Source organism: Dermacentor albipictus, chromosome 7, assembly GCF_038994185.2.
Source record: "Dermacentor albipictus isolate Rhodes 1998 colony chromosome 7, USDA_Dalb.pri_finalv2, whole genome shotgun sequence".
Taxonomy (NCBI): domain Eukaryota; kingdom Metazoa; phylum Arthropoda; class Arachnida; order Ixodida; family Ixodidae; genus Dermacentor; species Dermacentor albipictus.
The window spans coordinates 103434080-103455373 of record NC_091827.1 but is presented as its reverse complement, the minus strand read 5'-3'; positions in this window follow the sequence as shown (position 1 = coordinate 103455373).

Below are 21294 nucleotides of genomic sequence, written 5' to 3'. Positions count from 1 at the left end.
GCCTTCAACATCGGAAGCATTGCTCGGTCAAGTAGTGCAATGGCACTATTTCTATCTTTTTCTTTCCATGGCGTTAAGCTACCCTTATTGTGCAGTGGTCGATTGCCACTAGAAATGAATGTGTCTAGAATACACTTTCGGACTTCTTTTACAACACGGCAAGGTCCACATACATTACTTCACAAGGTGTGCGTGTGTGTGAGCGGTACTTCGAGCTCGTCGACTCATGGGCGGTACTTTTCCTTATTGACCTGGCACAAGCGGCATGATTGAACGTAGTTGTTGGCACCTATCTTGGTATACTTCCATTTAAACCTCTGTAGAAGCTTATTATAGGTTGGCCACAAACCATCATGATCTGTGTAGTCGGGTGCGTCATGGTACATGAGGAGCACTTTTGAAACGAGAGCCTTAGGTGCAAGGAACCTTTAATTGACATACTGTAAACCTTCGCATTCTTCGCAAAGTTTTGTCCTGTTTAACACTTAATGCGTAACTATGACTGCAGGTCTAGTAAGGCATCTGCATCCGTCCACCCGCTGCCTGCTCGGTAAAACCCCCTTCAGAATCTCACTGTTGTAGTTGGTTTATCCAGCACGCCAGCTTTCCTCTTGGCTCCGACTGACTGTGGAGATAGGTTTGAGCCTGATTATCCGTATACAGTTAGATTTTCCCTCGTCGATGTACGATCTATTGTGTCGCACTGTCACAAGGACGGCAAGAGCCTCTTTCTCCGTCATAGAGTAGTTAGGCAGGGATGACTTAACCGTGTGGGAATAGTACCCTACGACACTAGCTACAGAATTAGTCTAGAAATGCAGCCCACCTGATACTGCACTGCCCCTTTACCATAATATGATGCACCTGTGTTCATCTCAAACGACAGGCTGAAGTCAGGTAGAGTGAGTACTTGGTCAGACAAGATGCGGCGCCGTAGTTTTGATAGGGCTCTTAACAATCATAGGGCCCAATGAAAGGAACATCCTATTTTGTCAGCCCGGTACGACACTTTGCAAGATTTGCAGTGAATGAAGGTCATGCGGCTTTGTAAGTGTGGAAATACGATGTGCAAACTCTTGTTCCGTACTTTTGGTAGCACCGTCGAACACTCTACCAAAAAATATGACCTTCGGCTTAAAGAAATAACTGTTTTTTTTGTTTTCATTTATCTCCCAATAAACATTGCTGAGTGCTTGTAAGACCTTCGCCAGGTTTTCAGTGAACTCCTGCTGAGACCACAAATACACAATGCTATTGTCCAAGTTAACATCGCAAAAAATTACAATATATGCCTTTAGGACTTTGTCATCTTTTGAAACCATGCAGGTGAGCTTTTTCAGTCCAAATGTAGTCTGGTATATTCTCGTATATTGAGTGGACATATGAAGACGGAAACTCATTAGTCCCTCTGACTGTTGCCGAAAGCGTTCGCACAGATCTAAGCTAGGAAAAAATCTTATAGCCACCAGTTTATTCGGTGACATCGTCTATAAGTGACATTGCGCATGGTAATAAGTCCGTCTGTTCATTGACCTACTTGTTCTCAGTGCAGACTCAAAATGTGCCATCTCCCTTCGGAGTAATGGTGATCTGAGAAGCGAAGGCAGACGTTGATGGGCGGATTAAACTGGCCTCGAGCATCTTCTGTAATTCTTCCTACAACCAATTTTTCTTCTCGCCACATATTGCAGGCCTCGCGTTTGACTGCAGTTTTGCCGTGCAGTTCAAACGATACTTCAAACTTTGGTGTGGTCTTTGTACAGCCTGCAGAGCATAGTAACTCTGGCTGCAGCTTCATAACTTCCGCCGCTGTAATGAGCATCTCTTGAATTTGAGCAAGTGAAACGGTAGATAAACGGTGGTCATCACGAATAGTAACTTACCCTCTCAGAAGAGGTTAAGTCATTGTTGTTGGATGACTGGACAATACAAGAGTGACGGATATTTTACTCCATCGAGTGCGAGAGCCTTAGGTAAAGTGCTTTTTCTTTTGCTCATGGTCAAAACTTCTGCCCACTCATCGTAGGTGTGTTTTCTGCTGTCGCAGGCATACAGCGTCACCGGACAATCTTCCACGATGCACCAAGTCGGGAATTTCGCTCTTGTTCACAACTGTTATCGATGTTCCACTGTTCTCTAAAACCTTGATGTCCCTGCTATTTGCTTGCACATAAATGTACGCAAGCTAACATGATCGGTAAGGAAAATGTCTCTTGAAAAAGATAGGGTGACCTTCCGAAGTCAACATGGTCATGTTTTCACAAATCTGTCTGTGATCTTCATTAGATGACATACTGTAGCCATTAGAAGCACTCTTTTCATGCTGCGGAGTGCATAAATTTTACATATTTTTAGGCAAGTCATCAGCAGTATGCGGCATTCTTACTTTGACATCGCGCTGCATACTCTTAGGCAGCCTTAATACAATCGAAGTAGAAGCGACGGGTGTCTGATAACGTTGATTGAGGAACGTGTAGCAATGTTCTCTTCTTAAACAATATTCTACCAGAAGGCCGGATTTTATACGAAGGTGATATCACGGTCCCCACTCTCGAGCTTATTCTGGGAGAAATGCGTCAAAAAACCGTTTCTCAGTTCATCCCATGGCTGTTGCCCTCTTTCCGTAATTCTCAAACCATGCCAGCTTCTGGCTACGCTTCGCAGGTACTAGCGCATACTCATAACCTGGTCAAGGTCTTGTGCTCTATCATTTTGGTCGCATGCTTATTCATAGAATCTCACCCAGGCTTGAGCATTTGCAGATGACGAACCATCACAAACATTTTCTTTTACTGTTTCAAATGGCGGCCTCCGAGAATGCTGGAGGACCTTTTTGTCACAAGCTATAGTGTTTATTGCTTGCGTTGACTGTTTTTCTGGGAGAGTTCCATTATACTGACACGTGGACTTGTTTATCAATTTCGTGTGAGCATTTTTTACTGTCTAACAAATGTTATCGTTGAGCGCGGGACGCGCCTGCATGTATCCGAAGTTTCTGGAATTTTATCGATGGTTCTATCTGCTGGCTGTTGTCCCCGAAACTTGTGTAATCTCATTGTGTACATGCGCGACGCGAATGGTGTACAGCTTTCTGGAAGACACATGGGTACCAGCGATTACTGGCGCACCTGGTGGGCAGATCACCGGCACACTTGTCCGGCAGATCAGATTAACTCGATCGCCTACCGCGTTCCCCGCTATCGCTGTGGTCTGAGTGCAACTTGCTTTTGCGGGCACACGTACCGCGAATAAAAATTTAGTTTTGTCATTCGCTGTTTTACAGCCGTATTATTCGCCGTCACTAACTCGTAACCATATGATAAAATATTTTTTTCGTACTGTCACATACTGAATACTCGTTACAGTTACAGTTACAATACTGTCACAACATTCTGAATAAGGGAATAATGATTTCTCGTAAGAAGAAACCTGCCTCCATGGAAGAAAGAAAGAAACCTTCCACACTCACGTGCCTGACCCTGTCCACACAGATTTTGGTGACGTCCAAAAGCATGGTCCTCGTTAAAACAACGCAGATTAGGTGCATAACACAGGTTCCTATCGTGTCCTTGACTGCGCCAAATTTGTAATAAAACCTAAATAACCAGTATGGCAAGGTAGCCATTCTTGTTTATTTTCAATTCATTCTCGTCTTCTCTCTCAACCCATTTTCCTCTTCTTTTACCATACATTCCATGAGAATCCAGGAACTACATACAAAACATTGTGCAGGGATGTCTTCGCGAATAAGCAAAGAGAGCATCATTTCCAAACCACATGGCCTTGGGTAATTGTTTATATTCACAAATTAGCATGTTGTACGCAGAGGAATATATAAAAGAGGACGCCCAAAAGAGTGACACTAAAAACTGAATTTCATTCCATCCTGACCACCACCGATACATTGACAATATCATTACAAGAGCAACAACAAAGCACAAAAAATCAAACTGGATGCGTTTTTCTTTTCGCATCGCATCATAGATGAGCACTCTCTTTGTTGTATTATATCTACGTACCACTACAGCCTTATGCAAGCCATTATTTTAGAACACATATTCGTAATACGGAAATTAAAATGCACCACTAATGAAGTAAAAGCCTTCAAGCAGGAATACTCCACCTAGCACCAGTTCCGGGATATTGTCCTTCGTATATGAGGTGAAATGCAGTGATGATTTACTTAAAAAATGTCAGCGCTCTGTTTAGAGCATATCATTCGCCATATGGTGTAGAGACAGCGAGAACTCTTCTACCAGTTCCTCTGTTTTTTACCTGTTTTTACTGTCATGAATGTGAGAGAAACGCAAATGAATACTCAGCCCGAGAGAAAACAAAACTGACCTGAATTTAGTGTCTAAGATGGCTTAGGCTTTCTTTCTAATAGCAATCACGCACGACGCTGCTTCAAAATCCTTTATTGGGCACTCACCCGAATTCATTGCACAAAAATTACACCTCAGAAGTCATGGTCACACTAGAAGAAAGATCTAGCAGCTATATGTTATTGATTTTCTGCACCCAGTAGTATTTTGCAACTGTAAGTTCCCGGTGGAAGTTTAATGAAATTGCACCTAAGTATGCTACAATAGCGTGCTTTGTAAACAAAGCTGGGCCTTTGTGGAAGCAGGACCACATGCAGGCCCTCGAAAGCAGGCTATGCTTTCGAACTACCAGTCGTTGACAACGAAGAAAGACAAGGTTTCTTGGGCACCTTATTGTATAATGTGGCATGTCCTTTCGGCTGACTGCAGTCCCTTTGAGACTGGCCTCAATTTTTTAGACTGCAATATCTCCGAGGTCTGACCTCAGTTTTCGTTCAGTAAAGCGACTATTGTGGTTACGGTTCACAACATAACTCTTCTCTAACAAAGGGCATCTTTTTCGTTCTAAGCTTCACTTTGGCGACTGTTTGCTTGTACTAGGTACACAAAAGGAACTCTAGTTGTCACATTTGATGAGAGAAATTTGGTCATATGTCCACATCCCACGAACCCGGAATCAATCTCAAGACGCCAAAAAAAACCGCATCTACTTTGGGCAGATACCACGAAATTAGCAAGATAGCCGGACCTCACGAAAATACAGTTCATCTGAAGTCACCAAAAAGAAATTCTCTTCAAACCGTGTACGGCGTACCACAGTGGACAGAATGCGACCATAAAAACTGAGGAGCGCCAATTTCCTTCTGCGTGTCGAAGCTATTGGTCTCAGAGATATTATTGAGGCGAAGACCAATCAGGAGACGCAAGTTGATTCACATACATAGACACCATGAGGAACTACCAGCCTTTTCCAGCGTTGCAAAGCACAACTTCAGTAATCCCAGCTAAAAACATATGTAATACACGATTGTCGTAGCGGCGTAATGCAAGCCAATGTTTTCCTGTATTGCTGACGTGTTTTGACGTGAGGAGCTTATACCGAGGGCTCTTTTTCTCTAACACAGCTCAGCAATGCCAACTTTTTTGTCCTATCAGTTCGATCACACCTCAGGTCATGTGGGTTGATATTGAAGAACTTATGTGAGAGTGTATCCGGAGCAGGTGCGAGGGTACAAGGGCATACGTGGGGAAAAAATGTTCTGGAAGAGTTTCATTCGGGTAATTTGAAAACATGATACAAAGAGTCATGACCACTTTGCACGACAAGTTCATTCTTACAATTCAAAGGCAGGGGCTCTAGGTTTATGGTACACCCTGGCTCGGTCTATTTGGCTGCACTTAATGGCATGGTGAGCGTGCAGCGGTGGCGTAGAGGTAGAACACCTGCCTCATGTGCAAGAGGTCCGTGGTTTGAATCCCGGTGCCGCGCAATTTTCCACCGGATTAAAAAAAACCGCGTGTTGATAAAATTGCATAAACAGGCCTGGAGGCTGGCCTGATACCTGTGACCAGAACCAGTAACGCACTCCCTCACCAGAGCAGGATTGGCCACCCTGGTGCAGTACTTGGCCATGACCTCCTCATGAACACAACAATCAAACCCCGGCCCTCAGTCCCCAGCAGCTGCAAACCAACCGAAAACGGCGGCGGTCAGACCTGCGACGCAGCAGAGGGTGCTTAATAGGTACTTTATTAGGGTGTTTAGGTAATAGGTAGCTTAATAGGTACTTTAATAGGGTGTTTAATAGGTATTCTTCCGTGGCATCTAGGGCAGACTGTAATGTCTGCTCCATGTCTCCCAGGGAGCCCTGTGTTCGCAGATAAATATTTCGGCTCTAACTGCTGTTGCAATGAGATGCCAGCCAAATGTGAAGCACGTAAAAACTACGAATGTGACTGCCCGATCAAAAATAGTCTTTACGAAGAAATAGTTTTTGTATTCGACCCCTTGTTTACCAGTGCGCAAACTCCAAGAAGTATGAACTAAACACACATTACAATTTTTTCTAGATGCAGTTCCCGACAGAAAGACAGGAATTTTGTTTAAATATATTTCCGTATACATATACTGCTGCTTTACCGAACCCATGTACTAATGTTTTTGCAGGTGAAAAGTAAGACATCCTTTTTTCTGAAGATATACAGCGGAAGACAAGCTGTTTTCTACCACACTATTGGAAAAGCTTAACAATAATTATGCTAGCTGTGTGCTTTAGATGAAATGCCGCATTTGCAAAAAATACAGTGAATGGCATCAGAAGTAGACCTAGCGAGAAAATTAGTTAAAACTTCAGAGCGCATCTTGCAATATGCTGAAAGCCGTAAATGACATGAGCATTTGCTAGTTGTCTAAGTAATGGCCTTAAAGGACCGCTAAACCATCTCCGTCTTTCTAAAACATTTTATTTAAATACGCTATCGAGATCTGAATGCCGTCACGATGAACCATCGCCAAACGCGGCCGCGCTACGTGACATGGGCGCCACAAGATTAGAATAAAACTACAGTCCCGTCCTCCTCTCCGTGCCTGTTTGGTATGCCCAGCGCTCGTCGTGACGTAACCATGCCGCACCTGGTGACCTCACTAGGAGCACAGGCTGCCCATTGGTCAAACAAGAACCTACGCCATCCGGTTAGTTCGCTAACGGTTACGCATGCCCAGTGCTTTTTCGCAGTTGTGGACTGCTATCTGGGTCGCGCACTGCAAGTGCCAAATCGCTCGCGTTCCAACACTGACGGGCTAACAGCCAATGGGTGGAAGCAGCAGAGCGTACCAACCCACATCGTCGCCATGACCTGGGGACCGCAGCAACAGCGGCTGCTTATCTCCAGCGGAGGTGCTTCGACACGGCGAGTCACCGTACGGATACAGAAATATTGGCGAGCCTTTCTAGACATGCGCGCACACATAGCCCATAGCAGCAAGTTTACCCAGAGTACGGCCTGGCACGGCAGCAACTGCGGGTAGCCGAAATGCGCGGACTAGCGGCAACCGAAAGTGAACAGTGTTTTGAAAAGCCCGCTGGCGATCACGGATGCCACGTGACATTTGGAGAAGCTCACGGTGAGGAGCAGACTAGCAGACGAACGGAGTGTGGAAAGGGATAGATAGATAGATAAACTTTATAAAAAGAATAATCAGAAAACCGCTAATGGTCGGGGCCCTTAGTCCAGGGCTCCGCTGGCTCTTGCCATCTTCTCCGCTCTCTTTATCAGCTTGAGCTGGTCGTCGAGGGCCGAGCTGGACAGCAGTGCCTCCCATTGCTCCCTCGTGGTGTTCGTGTCTAGGTGTTCTATGTTTTGTAGTGTGCACCCCCACGTAATGTGGTATAGGGTTGGCGTGGCCCCACACCAAGGGCATTCGTCTGTGTAGGCTGTGGGGTGTATCCGATGTAATATGTGTAGGTTCGTGTAAGTGCCTCTCTGGAGCCTACGCCAGGCAGCGGCATCTTCTGTCTTTAGATTTCGATGGGGTGGTGGATATCGCAAGCGACGCCCTCTGTGGTAGTTAACGATGGCTGAATACTCGAGGTCGACAGGGTCCGGGTCTTCTGCAGCCGGCGTGATGAGTGCTCGGTTATGTACGAATCCTCGAGCTGCTCTGTCGGCCTGCAGGTTGCCCGTGATGCCAGTGTGGCCCGGTATCCAGATGATGGTTTGGGTGGTGAAGTCCTTAGGGTCCTCCTTAAGTATTCGTGCTAGGATTTGTGCTGCAGGTCTTCCAATTCTTCCCTGTAGGAAGTTGCGGCAGGCCTGCTGGGAATCCGTAAGGATCGTCAGTGGTTGGTTTGCGCGTAGGCCCTCGCGGATGGCTAACGCGATGGCCATCTCTTCGGCTTCCGTGATCGTGCAGGGGCGGGTCGATGCAGCGGAGGTAACGTTGCCTCGGTGGTCGCATGCCACTGCCACTGCGCCCTTGTTGTTCGTCCCATACATGGCGGCGTCCGTAAAACGGGCCGTGGTATTGAACCTGAACGCTTTCTCCATGTACTGGGCCCTTGCTCTCCTCCTGCCGGAGTGTAGGTTAGGGTCCATGTTGCGTGGTATCGGGGCAACGTGAAACCTGTTCTGGACGTGACGAGGTATTAAGCAGGTTTCTTGGGTTCGTGTTGTTATTGCTGGGAACCCCAAGGTTTGTAGGACCTGCCGGCCCGTGTGAGTCCGCGCTAGTCTCTGTTGTTGCGAGACGTAATGGGCTTCTGTCAGTTCGCTGAGGGTGTTGTGCAACCCTAGCGCCAATAATTTTTCAGTCGATGTACTCATCGGCAGGCGGAGAGCGGTCTTGAATGTCTTGAATGGAAAGGGAAAGAGCGAAATGAGCGAAGGCCCTGTTTCGATCATGAAACGCGTGTAACTCCGCTAATACATTACCATTTCGAAAATTATCGCGGCTTTATGGTGGTTGCAGACTCGTGCACAACTGCAACACTATAACTAAATTTTGACCTATGGCTGCTTTACGGTCTTTTAATGACTGCATATTGCCTACATTTAAGCGACTGTTTTTGTATATATTGCCTATAAATTAAGGAAATAGGAAAGAAAGAGACAGCGTAGGATCTTCTGTTCCTAGACAGAGGGTAAAACAGAAATAGAGTAGATTAGTTTACTCGGAAAGGGAGCAATGACGTCTGTCATTTGGCACTGCTTACACCTGAAATAGGTGAACACGAATGAAACATTTCGTTTATTTCTTTTATATTGGGTCTGCGACAAGAAGGTAACCGAAAGGTAGACATGTTACGGAACTTTGTCTACGTCTAGTTTATCACTGCAGAGGAGGCGGACAGAAGCAGCCAACCTGACACCTCTAGTTGGTTTGTACGTCAAAAACAAACAAGAAGATTGACACCCTGACAAACTCCGTCCATAAACAGTCTGCTCAAGAGGATTTTTTTTTAACAATGCATCCTTTCGACGTTTGTCCATTGATACATCGGTGATACGTCGTTTAGCGATTTTGGCAATTATTAAATCTTGCACGTGAGCACGCGTCGGTAAGACGTCCTGGGAATGTGTTCCGAAAGTCAATGACATCCTATCCATTCATAAAAGGCATTCGCCTAAAACCTCGCTATGAAACAGGACAACTTCATTTCGGAAAGTGACGCAGTACCCAGCAGACAAAGAGATTGCGTAATCTGGGATGGCAGCACCCGGCGAAACGAATGGTTATTCCCCCAAATGACGCACTCTCTTTGGAGAGTTGCACGTGTCGCCACCCTGACGTGCTCTTATGGGAATCGCTCTTGAGTAGCGGCTTCACTTAATTACTGCAGCGCACTAAGTGTGGCTCAGCAGACTATCCCCATCACGCTGTCATGCGCAACCGTGGCGCAGGCCGAAGGAGGGGCGTGCTGGGCCCGAAGAAGGTGCTGGCCGCGGGAGCGTGCATGCAGAAAGTTGTAGCTTAAAAAGAGCACGAAACTTCCATTAGCGTGTCATGTGGTCATATGTCACGAGGGTTCTCGCTGCACTGGTGTGGAAAGGCATTCTCTTTCTACGCTCCAATGTCTCTTTCAGATGAAATGGCGAATTGTACAGGTGAATGAGAGTCCGCTCTCGTGCTTGCGAGTCGAACAGAATTAATACACTTCTCTCACTTACATAATACATGTCAATATTCCCGGCTGTTTAGGCCGTTCATTCTACACTGCGCCTTTGGATGCCTAGAGAAAAACATACTGCCATCATGTTTTTTTGTAATTCCACCAATGCGCTGTTCTACCCTAATGTTCAAAAAGAGGAAAATCCGTCGCTTCGAGTTCATCTAGGGAAAAGGCTCACGGTGCACATAAAAGTAAGTGTTCTCTTTAAAAGAGCATGTGGCACATATCCCTTGGAATACCACTTGATCACAGATATTACTTTGCACCTAAGAAAATGTCATTGGCCGTATGATCTCGTATATGAAAAGTCTCACTTTGCAAAAGTTTACGTGGTCAAACACTTATGTGCCCCTACTGAATATAAATGACGATATGCGCTGACTACTTAGCAAAACTAGTTAGACTGCAGCACGACGGGCATTCACGGCAACGAAAGACACTGATCATGCTCCCTTCAACTTAGAATACATACTTTCTCCAGGGGCGTCTGCGTCGACAGCTGTTTTGTGTGTTGCGACACCACGTAGCCGAGCACATGATGGTTGGATCCTCTCAAGTCTAAGCGTGCGCGGCTTAGCCGCCTCCGGGGAAAGGGGTATCTGCGGGGTCGAGCTGATGCTGAGTGTTTGTATCTTTAAGGCCCTTCGACGGAGACAACACGCAACTTTGACCTCGGCTTCAAACAAGCAGTACTTTCGGACTGACCCAGCCCGGGAAATCGGCAGTCGCCTTTTCCTATCCCCTATCCCTATTCCCAATTTTGGCATCTTTTGTGTGCTCTACAAACTTCTTTTAACATCCGATTCTCCAGAGGGGAAGGATTACCATTTTGTAATATCTCCAATCATAAATATATATATATATATATATATATATATATATATATATATATATATTTACCCATCGTGGTTCCTTCGTGGCTATGGTGTTCGGCTGCCGAGCTTGATGTCGCGGGATCGAATCACGGCCGCGGCGGCCGCATTTCCATGGGGGCGAAAGCGAAAACACCCGTGTACATAGATTTAGGTGCACGTTACAGCCGTTACAGGCTGCCATTGGAATCTGAACCTGGCAACGTTTAATGTTAGAACGTTATCTAGTGAGGCGAGTCTAGCAGTGTTATTGGAGGAATTAGAGAGTAGTAACTGGGATATAATAGGGCTCAGTGAGGTTAGGAGGACAAAAGAAGCATATACAGTGCTAAAAAGCAAGCACGTACTGTGCTACCGGGGCTTAGCGGGGAGACAAGAACTAGGAGTCGGATTCCTGATTAATAAGAAAATAGCTGGTAACATACAGGAATTCTATAGCATTAACGAGAGGGTGGCAGGTCTTGTTGTGAAACTTAATAAGAGGTACAAGTTGAAGGTGGTACAAGCCTTTGCCCCTACATGCCGTCATGATGACCAGGAAGTCGAACGTTTTTATGAAGACGTGGAATCGGTGATGGGGCAAATCAAAATAAATTACACTATACTGATGAGCAGACTTCAATACCATGGTAGGCAAGAAGCAGGCTGGAGACAAGTCAGTGGGGGAATGTGTCATAGGCTCTAGGAATAGCAGAGGAGAGTTATTAGTAGAGTTTGCAGAACAGAATAATATGCGGATAATGAATACCATTTTCCGCAAGCGGGTTAGCCGAAATCGGACTTGGAGGAGTCCCATAGGGGACACTAAAAATGAGATCGACTTCATACTCTACGCGAACCCTGGCATCATACAAGATGTAGACGTGCTCGGCAAGGTACGCTGCAGTGACCATAGGATGGTAAAAACTCGAATTACCCTAGACTTGAGGAGGGAACGGAAGAAACTGGTACACAAAAAGCCAATCAATGAGTTAGCGGTAAGAGGGAAAATAGAGGAATTCCGGATCAAGCTACAGAACAGGTATTCGGCTTTAACTCAGGAAGAGTACCTTAGTATTGAAGCAATGAACGACAATCTCATAGGCATCATTAAGGAGTGCGCAATAGAAGTCGGTGGTAACGCCGTTAGACAAGAAGCCAGTAAGCTATCGCAGGAGACGAAAGATCTGATCAAGAAACGCCAATGTATGAAAGCCTCTAACCCTACAACTAGAACAGAACTGGCAGAATTTTCTAAGTTAGTCAACAAGCGTAAGACAGCGGACATCAGGAACTATAATATGGATAGAATTGATCAGGCTCTCAGGAACGGAGGAAGCCTAATAACAGTGAAGAAGAAACTAGGAATAGGCAAGAATCAGATGTGTGCGTTAAGAGACAAAGCCGGCAATATCGCCACTAATATGGATGAGATAGTTCAAGTGGCTGAGGAGTTCTATAGAGATTTATACAGTACCAGTGGCACCCACGACGATAGTGGAAGAGAGAATAGCCTAGAGGAATTCGAAATCACACAGGTAACGCCAGAAGAAGTAAAGAAAGCCTTAGGAGCTGTGCAAAGGGGGAAGGCAGCTGGGGAGGATCAGGTAACAGCAGATTTGTTGAAGTATGGTGGTCAGATTGTTCTAGATAAACTGGCCACCCTGTATACACAATGCCTCATAACCTCGAGCGTACCGGAATCTTGGAAGAACTAACATAATCCTAATCCATAAGAAAGGGGACGCCAAAGACTTGAAAAATTATAGACTGATCAGCTTACTGTCCGTTGCCTACAAAGTATTTACTAAGGTAATTGCAAATAGAATCAGGCACACCTTAGACTTCCGTCAACCAAAGGACCAGGCAGGATTCCGTAAAGGCTACTCAACAATAGACCATAATCACACTATCAATCAAGTGATAGAGAAATGTGCAGAATATAGCCAACCCCTATATATAGCTTTCATTGATTACGAGAAAGCGTTTGATTCAGTCGAAACCTCAGCAGTCATGAACGCATTACGGAACCAAGGTGTAGATGAGCCATATGTAAAAATACTGAAAGATATCTATAGCGGCTCCACAGCCACTGTAGTCCTCCACAAAGAAAGCAACAAAATCCCAATAAAGAAAGGCGTCAGACAGGGAGATACGATCTCTCCAATGCTATTCACAACATGTTTACAGGAGGTATTCAGAGACCTGGAGTGGAAAGAATTGGGGATAAAAGTTGATGGAGGATACCTTAGCAACTTGCGATTCGCTTATGAAATTGCCTTGCTTAGTAACTCAGGAGACCAATTGCAATGTATGCTCACTGACCTGGAGAGGCATAGCAAAAGGGTGGGTCTGAAAATTAATCTGCAGAAAACTAAAGTAATGTTTAACAGTCTCGGAAGAGAGCAGCAGTTTACGATAGGTAGCGAGGCACTGGAAGTGGTAAGGGAATACATCTACTTAGGGCAGGTAGTGACCACGGATCCGGATCATGTGTCTGAAATAACCAGAAGAATAAGAATGGGCTGGGGTGCGTTTAGCAGGCATTCTCAAATCATGAACAGCAGGTTGCCACTATCCCTCAAAAAGAAACTGTATAACAGCTGTGTGTTACGAGTGCTCGCATATGGGGCAGAAACCTGGAGGCATACGAAAAGGGTTCTACTCAAATTGAGGACGACGCAACGAGCTATGGAAAGAAGAACGATAGGTGTAACGTTAAGGGATAAGAAAAGAGCAGATTGGGTGAGGGAACAAACGCGGGTTAATGACATCTTAGTTGAAATCAAGAAAAAGAAATGGGCATGGGCAGGACATGTAAAGAGGAGGGAGGATAACCGATGGTCATTAAGGGTTACGGACTGGATCCCAAGGGAAGGGAAGCGTAACAGAGGGCGGCAGAAAGTTAGGTGGGCGGATGACATTAAGACGTTTGCAGGGACAACATGGCCACAATTAGTACATGACCGGGGTAGTTGGAGAAGTATGGGAGAGGCCTTTGCGCTGCAGTGGGCGTAATTAGGCTGATGATGATGATGATAAAGAACCCCAGGTGGTCGAAATTTCCGTAGTCCTCCACTACGGCGTGCCTCATAATCAGAAAGCGGTTTTACCACGTAAAACCCCATAAGTTAATTTAATCGAAGAATGTTCGGGCATTATAAAACAAAAATTAGCGGTTCACTTTTTGTGATTACGACTATCCTTAGTAATGAGCATAGTGCTGAACAGAGTAAGTGATAGAGCAATAATTTAGATTTAAAAAATTCATTGCCTAGATAATGCTTTTTCTGGGATTCCTTGCTGTGGTTTATTCATGTTGAAGCGTATGATCAAGTAATTAGGCGGTTTCAGATCATCTATAGTACCTCAGAAATGAAATTATTCGCATGAATAGAAGACAGGCAAGGAACCATAGGATAAATAACCATATTATAAAAACAGGTTACTTGAAAGACCTATTATGGCAAAGGCAAAAAAACGATCCCTCTAGCATAGCTCTCAAAGAAGAGTACAGGCAAACCAGGAACAAGGTAGCTGCTATGATGCTGATAGCAAAAGATACCTTTCTTAAAGGAAAACCTAATGATTGTCACAGGAATGTAATGAAAACGGTAAGTGTCTTGAATTATTTGTTAGAAAACAGAAAGAAAGGATTCATGAAACAGTTTCTAAGCGCTTTCCTGAATGAAAACTAGGTGAGCTGCACAATGATTTTTTTTATTCTTTCGCGAATACAGCGCAGACTCTCCGACAACATGATGGCCATTCACAGAATGCGCACGCCGACTTCCCTTCCAAGCCTAATTCAGCATATAAGGCTGATCTTATATTGAAGTAAGACATGCCTTACTGGACAATCTGTGACAAGTCGACAAGGACACGATAGAATTCGGGCTACAAACTTTCTCTTCGAATACGGACTCAGAACAGGTGTATTGTACATTCCCTCAAAAACCATGCTCACGCGTAAAATCCCGTGTCAAAAGAGGGCGTCTTTGGTAAGACTACTTTATATTGACAAGCAGCAGTGTTTGAATTATACACCGATAGCCATTCTGTCGTGCCTAGCATGGGTGCTTGGTAAAGTGTATATGAGCGCATAATAATATTTTGCGAAAAACGCCGTCTGTTATCCCAATCTCAGTATAGTTTTGTATGGGGGAAAGTACTTGACTATTGAAAGATGTTCTGGACAATGTGAATGCAGTCATAGACCATAACAAAAATCGTGCTAGGGTTATTCTTTGGCTTGAAGAAAGCGTTTTATACCTCAAACTATGACTCACTAATTCAAGAACTACCCCTTATGACATTTTACGAACCATATACCTGCAACTTTTGTTTACTATGTTCTAGATAGAAAGCGTATTGTTATACTAAACGGTGTTAACAGTGCATTACTTCCAATAAAATATAGAGTCACGCAGGGATAAATTACAGGGACACTACTTTTCGATTTGTGTGTAAATGACCTTACATAGCTGCACCTCCATTCTAGTAGGCACCAATATTTTAGTGACACAACACTAAACATGGCGGGACCTAACTACGATAAAGGTTAGCTCTTGATGCAACAAGATCATGCAGGAAACAAAACACTCAATTAATTTGTTTAAAGGTACTCAGAGGAAAATTTCTGCGTCATTCAAGCTTTACATACACAGAAACGACCGCAGCAACTGTAAATGTAACAACACAGACCTTTCTAAAACAAGTGACGTATTTAGGTAGGTTTCTTGACTAGCACTTCTTCATAGGCATACCACATCGAATACCTCGCAAAGACAATAAGTTTCTGCAATCATATACAGATTAAGATCAGTCCGGAGTATAACATTGCATAGAAGCAATGCATTTAGAAGGCATTTAGTGAATCAATTCTGAGCTATGGTGCAACAGTCCTTGGATGGGCTGGATGGGTTGAAGAGCGCAAACCTCTCACTGGGTCTCCCGAGCCGACTGTCTATAGGTTCGTCCGCTGTATGGGTGAGCGACGCAGCTGCTGCGGGAGGTGGTGTATGCGTTATCAAGTTGATCACACCAACCACTCTAACAGGTGTTGATGCTGAGAGTGGCGACGGTGGTGCCGGGAGCCACAGTAGCGTGTTCCGTTCTCCTCCGTGCCTCCGGAGCCACAGACATGGAAGAGAACGAGCAGGCGGAAGAGCAAGCCCCAGTTGCGGGCGTCAGTGTTTGAACGGTGCGATTTGGGAGTCTACTCCAGTGGGCTCTAGTCCTGGCCAACCGCGCCAAAGTGCACCCTGCCGGTCACTCGAGCCACTGCCAGCGCCATTCCTTTCTTTCTTCTTTACTACTGATGGCTCTAAAGTCAATTATCACGGCGGCGCTTCCATATTGCATGGAAACCTGCCACAAGCGCGGATAAGTTCCCAAAAAGGCTAAGACCAAGAAAACTCATTAGTGTATCTACTCATTTGTGCTTTGTGTTAGTTCACTTTGTACCCATCTAACTCACTATGACGGGCATTTTAAGTTATCTTTCGATTTATAGGAGGTCAGTCAGTCCAAAGCCTTTCTTGTCCCACCACTGGTGTTTTATGCTTCTTCTACCTGCATGTAAACATGAGTGTTGAGGAATGGGATTCAAAAAATGCTTTTTTTCTGCTGTCCCCCCCGCCCCTGCCCTCAGCTCTGTTTATATACTAGCTAGCCGGACACGTGCCGACAGCCAGCAGATGTCGGAACATAATTGCAATAAAATGCATGGTTGATGAGTGCCACTAGCTTGCAAGCTGCAATTGACAACCGCACAACGTGTGCACCTCTACATGCCCAGCTTGGAGGAGCTCGCACCAGAAAGCTCGTTTCTAGTACCGCGGCATTCTCATCTTTGTATGCAGTTCGCCATCCAGAAATTTTTTCACAATAGCTCAGCAGAATCTGGGCGAGGCATGCTAATCATCCTAAACTGAAGAGGCATCTTCCATACCCAAACAATTGACAGCAACGATGAACAGCCACATTACACGCGCTTTCCATGCGGCTGCTCTGTGTCTTTCGGCTGATGCGCTTTGGGTAACCGACAATAAGTTTGAACATATCCGTGAGTCGATTGCTTCTGAAGGACAACATTGAATTGCTGCGCAAGAATCCTAAACTAGGATGTCAGTAATGGAGAAAAATCCAAGTGCTTATCTGACAGCTGCGTTTCAGTTATGTGGTCGTTATTTTAATTGAAAACAGGCGATGAGCCCCATGCACCCAACAGAAGCTTTCAAGTACAGCGAAACCAAAAATATTTCAAGAAAGCCTAATCAAAAAGAATTTTAAAAGGAATGACGGTCGTTTGTGGTATATGAACCAATGTGTAGCGTGGTTAACTTGTGCAAAGCACTGCCTCACAGATGTCAGCATGCTTTGTGCATAAACAACTACAAATTACCGTCTACAAAAGTTGACCTGGTAATAAAATAGTGACGCATTGTAAAAGGCTGCTCTGGATGCAATGCTATACGAGGTTAAAGTATGCAGCGTATTTTGAACAGCAGCTGTGCTGTAGTCAGTACATGAACATTGACACGCATGGCGTTGTGCGTGTGGTGCGCTTCGACAAGTTGAAGCCCCATATGAGGAACACACGTGCTAAGAAAAGCACTAATGTCACGAGACTACACTAAACATTCTATAAGATTGTTAGCCGTGAAACCCACCGCATGCACCCCGGGGTTGCTCTTCGAAACACTATCAAGAAGGGGATGCATCTCAGTTGGAACAAAATTGAAAACATTCTAATTCTGCAAAGTGCAAAAGACGCCAGTTCGCGCTCTCGCACCAGACGACGCTCCATCTCACGTGGGCGCTCCCACTCCAGGGGGTGTTCTCGATCCAGAGGACAACCCTGCTCTGGAGAATCTTCTGGTGTTGACCCGCAACCCGGAGCACCTGGGGCAAGATAGAGGTCCCTTTCACAGTCGACCCCAAGAGCAACCTGCGCCGATCGAGTCAAGAACGGAGCCCTTGGGAAACCAGGACAACCGACAAGGGCAAGGTCTAGGAGTACTAATGGTAGGGCACAGCCGGAACGTGAGTCAAATACCCGAATATTGGCATTAGAATCAGAAAATCGGAAATTAAGGCAAGAACTGTCTGAGCTCAGGGAGGCTTTCAAATCGTTTAAAGAAGGGTCCGAAACACCCCGTAGTCAGATGGAGACAACGGCTCCAAAGCCCTTGGCCGGCAAACCTAAACGTAAAGCCCCCCAGCCTGCTCCCATTAGCGAAACTGAGGAGGAAGATTTAGAAACCTCTGAGGCAGTGGAGATGGGAGAGAGTGAGGCACCCCCCAAACACAAAAAAGTCAGAATAGCCGGAAGGTTAGCAACAATAGACAGGACTCTGCCGAAAATCATGGAGCTCATCACTAATCTAGATGCTCGAGTGAGTTAACTAGAAAGGCCCAAAGTTAAGGCAAAGGCAAGCGCAGCGGCTGCATGGGCAGTCCAAAGAGGCACAAACGGTAGCCCGAGTGCGGACTCTAGCGGTTCGGGTAGTCAACCAATGGTACCATAATGGCTTCAAACGACAAAAATAATATGAAAATGTGGCAGTGGAATTGTGCGTGTTTCCAAAGGCGCAAGGCTCCCCTGCAGCAGCTCATTAGATCGGCCAATGTTAAGCCGCACGTTATTCTCTTATAGAAACACTAGCTAAGGAGCATATCTCTCTACCGGGTTACAACTCCGAAACCTTGACCATTCCAGGGGGTCGGGGAATAGCGACTTTGGTTTAGAAGGGTACCTCCTATGAAACTCACGAGCTTGCTAAGTACAAGGTTGGTCTAGAAGCGCATATGATCGAACTCATCCCGAAGAACAAAAAAGCAGCTAACGTGTAAATAGCTAATGTTTATAGCTCTCCGCAAGATAGGAAAAGGGATTTTAAGACCCTCTTGGGCCGCATTTTCAGTAAGACAAATACAGCCCTACTCGTAGTGGCTGGGGGCTTCAACGCTCCCAACAAAGAATGGGGCTATGGTCATCAGAGCGTCCAGGGTACTAATTTAGCAACCACGGCAAGTGAATTAAAATTTGCTCTTATTACAGATGCTAACTTCCCCACGAAAACTGGTACCTTCACTACCAGAGATACAACCCCGGATCTAACATTCCTTCGGAGAATTGAAGGCTCATGGGACGATCTGCAGGAGAATTTAGGAAGTGATCATTGCATAATTGAAGTCATCTTACAGACGCAACCACCACCACTAAGGAAATATGAGTACGTGGTGTCATGATGAGAATAACAGCGTTTATTGTCTAAATGTACAGACAGCCAACATGGCGGCATGCTCTTGTGCCTCCGATGTCCCAGTGGCCGCTGCGTTCGGTGCGCCCCCTGGGAGTACATCCGGTCCACCAGTGGTGGCGGCGCTAGTTTCTGTCACAACACCCCTTCCGCTCCAAGTTCGAGCTACGGTGAATACCGTTGCAAGGGTTGGCGCACTCTGATCGACCGCCGAACCACCGGTGTCTGGGGAATAGTTGGGGTGCCAGAAGGACTGGCACTTGCTTGGTCACTTGGTTCTGCCGGCCAAGGTAGCACACTTGTTTGCGCGTCATATTCCAGAGTGGCGGAACGCACTGGCGTCGTTGCTTCTTTGTCATCCAATAATGGCTGCATGAGCGCTTGGGTCTGATGCTCGTCGCCGCCGCCCCTTCGAGATATAGGCCTGTCGTCTGTGCCTCCGATGCGGCGCCGCAGGTGGTCTGCATGTCGGTTCCACACTGTGCCATCTGCCAGATGCACTTCAGTTGATGAAGAACTGGTGGCTGCTCCGACGACTGCAGGCACCCACCTGGCGCCGGACCTGAAGTTCCTCGCCCAGACAGTGTCACCAACATGGGAAGCTGGTTCCCTCCTAGCAGCAACATCACTGTGCACCTTCTGCTGCAATTGTCCGAATTGCACCTTGCTGCGCAAGTCTGGTTTCAGCAAATCTAACGCTGTCTTCAGGCGTCGACCCATCAATAGTTCAGCCGGGGAACGACCGGTGAGGGCATGGGGTGTGCTTCTGTATGCTAACAGAATTCTAGCAATTCGACATTCAAAATCCCCAGGCTGCGCCTTCTTGAGCTTGTCCTTTACAGTTTGTACGACCCTTTCAGCGGCCCCATTGGATGAGGGATGGTATGGTGGGATCAAAATACGACGCACCCCATTGCGAGCCAAGAACGACTTGTAGGTTGCACTTGTGAAGGCCGGTCCATTGTCACTCACGACAACGTCCGGTAATCCATGGCTAGCAAAGATGGTGCGGAGGCATGCAATGGTTGCCTCTGCCGACGGTGATGCCACTCTGACCACTTCCACCCATTTAGAGTATGCATCCACGAGTACTAAGAAGTACACACCTTGAAACGGCCCACCAAAATCAACATGTAGACGAGACCACGCTCGCTCTGGGAATGGCCATGGCGCCTGCTGCATTGCCCTGGGAGCTTTCCGATGTACCTGGCAGAGCGTGCACCTGCCCACCTTCGTAGCGATGTCCTCATAAATGCCCGGCCACCACACATGACTACGGGCCACCAACTTCATTTTTTCCACTCCAGGATGACTCTCATGCAAAAGGTCCAACACTGCCGCCCTTAGTGATACTGGAACAACCACTCGGCTCCCTTGTAGCACACAGCCCTCCATTACCGAGAATTCCTCCATTCGGTTTGCAAAAGGCCGCCACTCTTGCCCTGGTGGCAAGTGTTCTCCAGACCACAACGCCACACGCAAGGGAGCTAACACTGGATCCTGATCGGTTGCCGACTCCACCACAGCTGCTGAGAGGACACCTGGGTATACACCTTCCAACATGAACACATCCTGAATCCTGGAATCCTCCGGCGGTGCCCTAGCAAGCGGTAGCCTACTCAAAGCGTCTGCATCTCCCAAGCTTGCTCCTGGTCTGTAGCATAATCGGTAGTTGTAGCCACTCAGTGTCAGAGCCCACCTCAGCACCCTTGGTGAACTCTGAAGGGGTATGCGGCTCTCATGGCCGAAAAGTCCCAATAACGGTTTGTGGTCCGTGAAAATTTCAAATGACCTTCCCCACACAAACTGGTGAAACTTTAGCACACTAAACACCACTGCCAGTGCCTCCTTATCTAACTGACTGTAGTTCTTTTCAGCTGACGTTAGTCGTCTTGATGCGAACGCTAGAGGCTTCTCCTCTCCGTTCTGCAGCCGATGTGCCAGCACAACTCCAATGCCATAAGGCGATGCATCACAACACAGTAATAGGGGTAACTTAGGGTCATAATAAACTAACACCTCTGCAGATGTCAGTAACTGCTTACTTTGAGCAAATGCTGCTTCCTGTTTGGCCCCCCAGTGCCATGACGTGCCTTTCTTGAGCAAGACGTGCAATGGGTGGAGCACCGCTGACAAGTTCAGCAGAAATCTTCGGTAAAAATTGAGGAGCCCGAGGTAACTC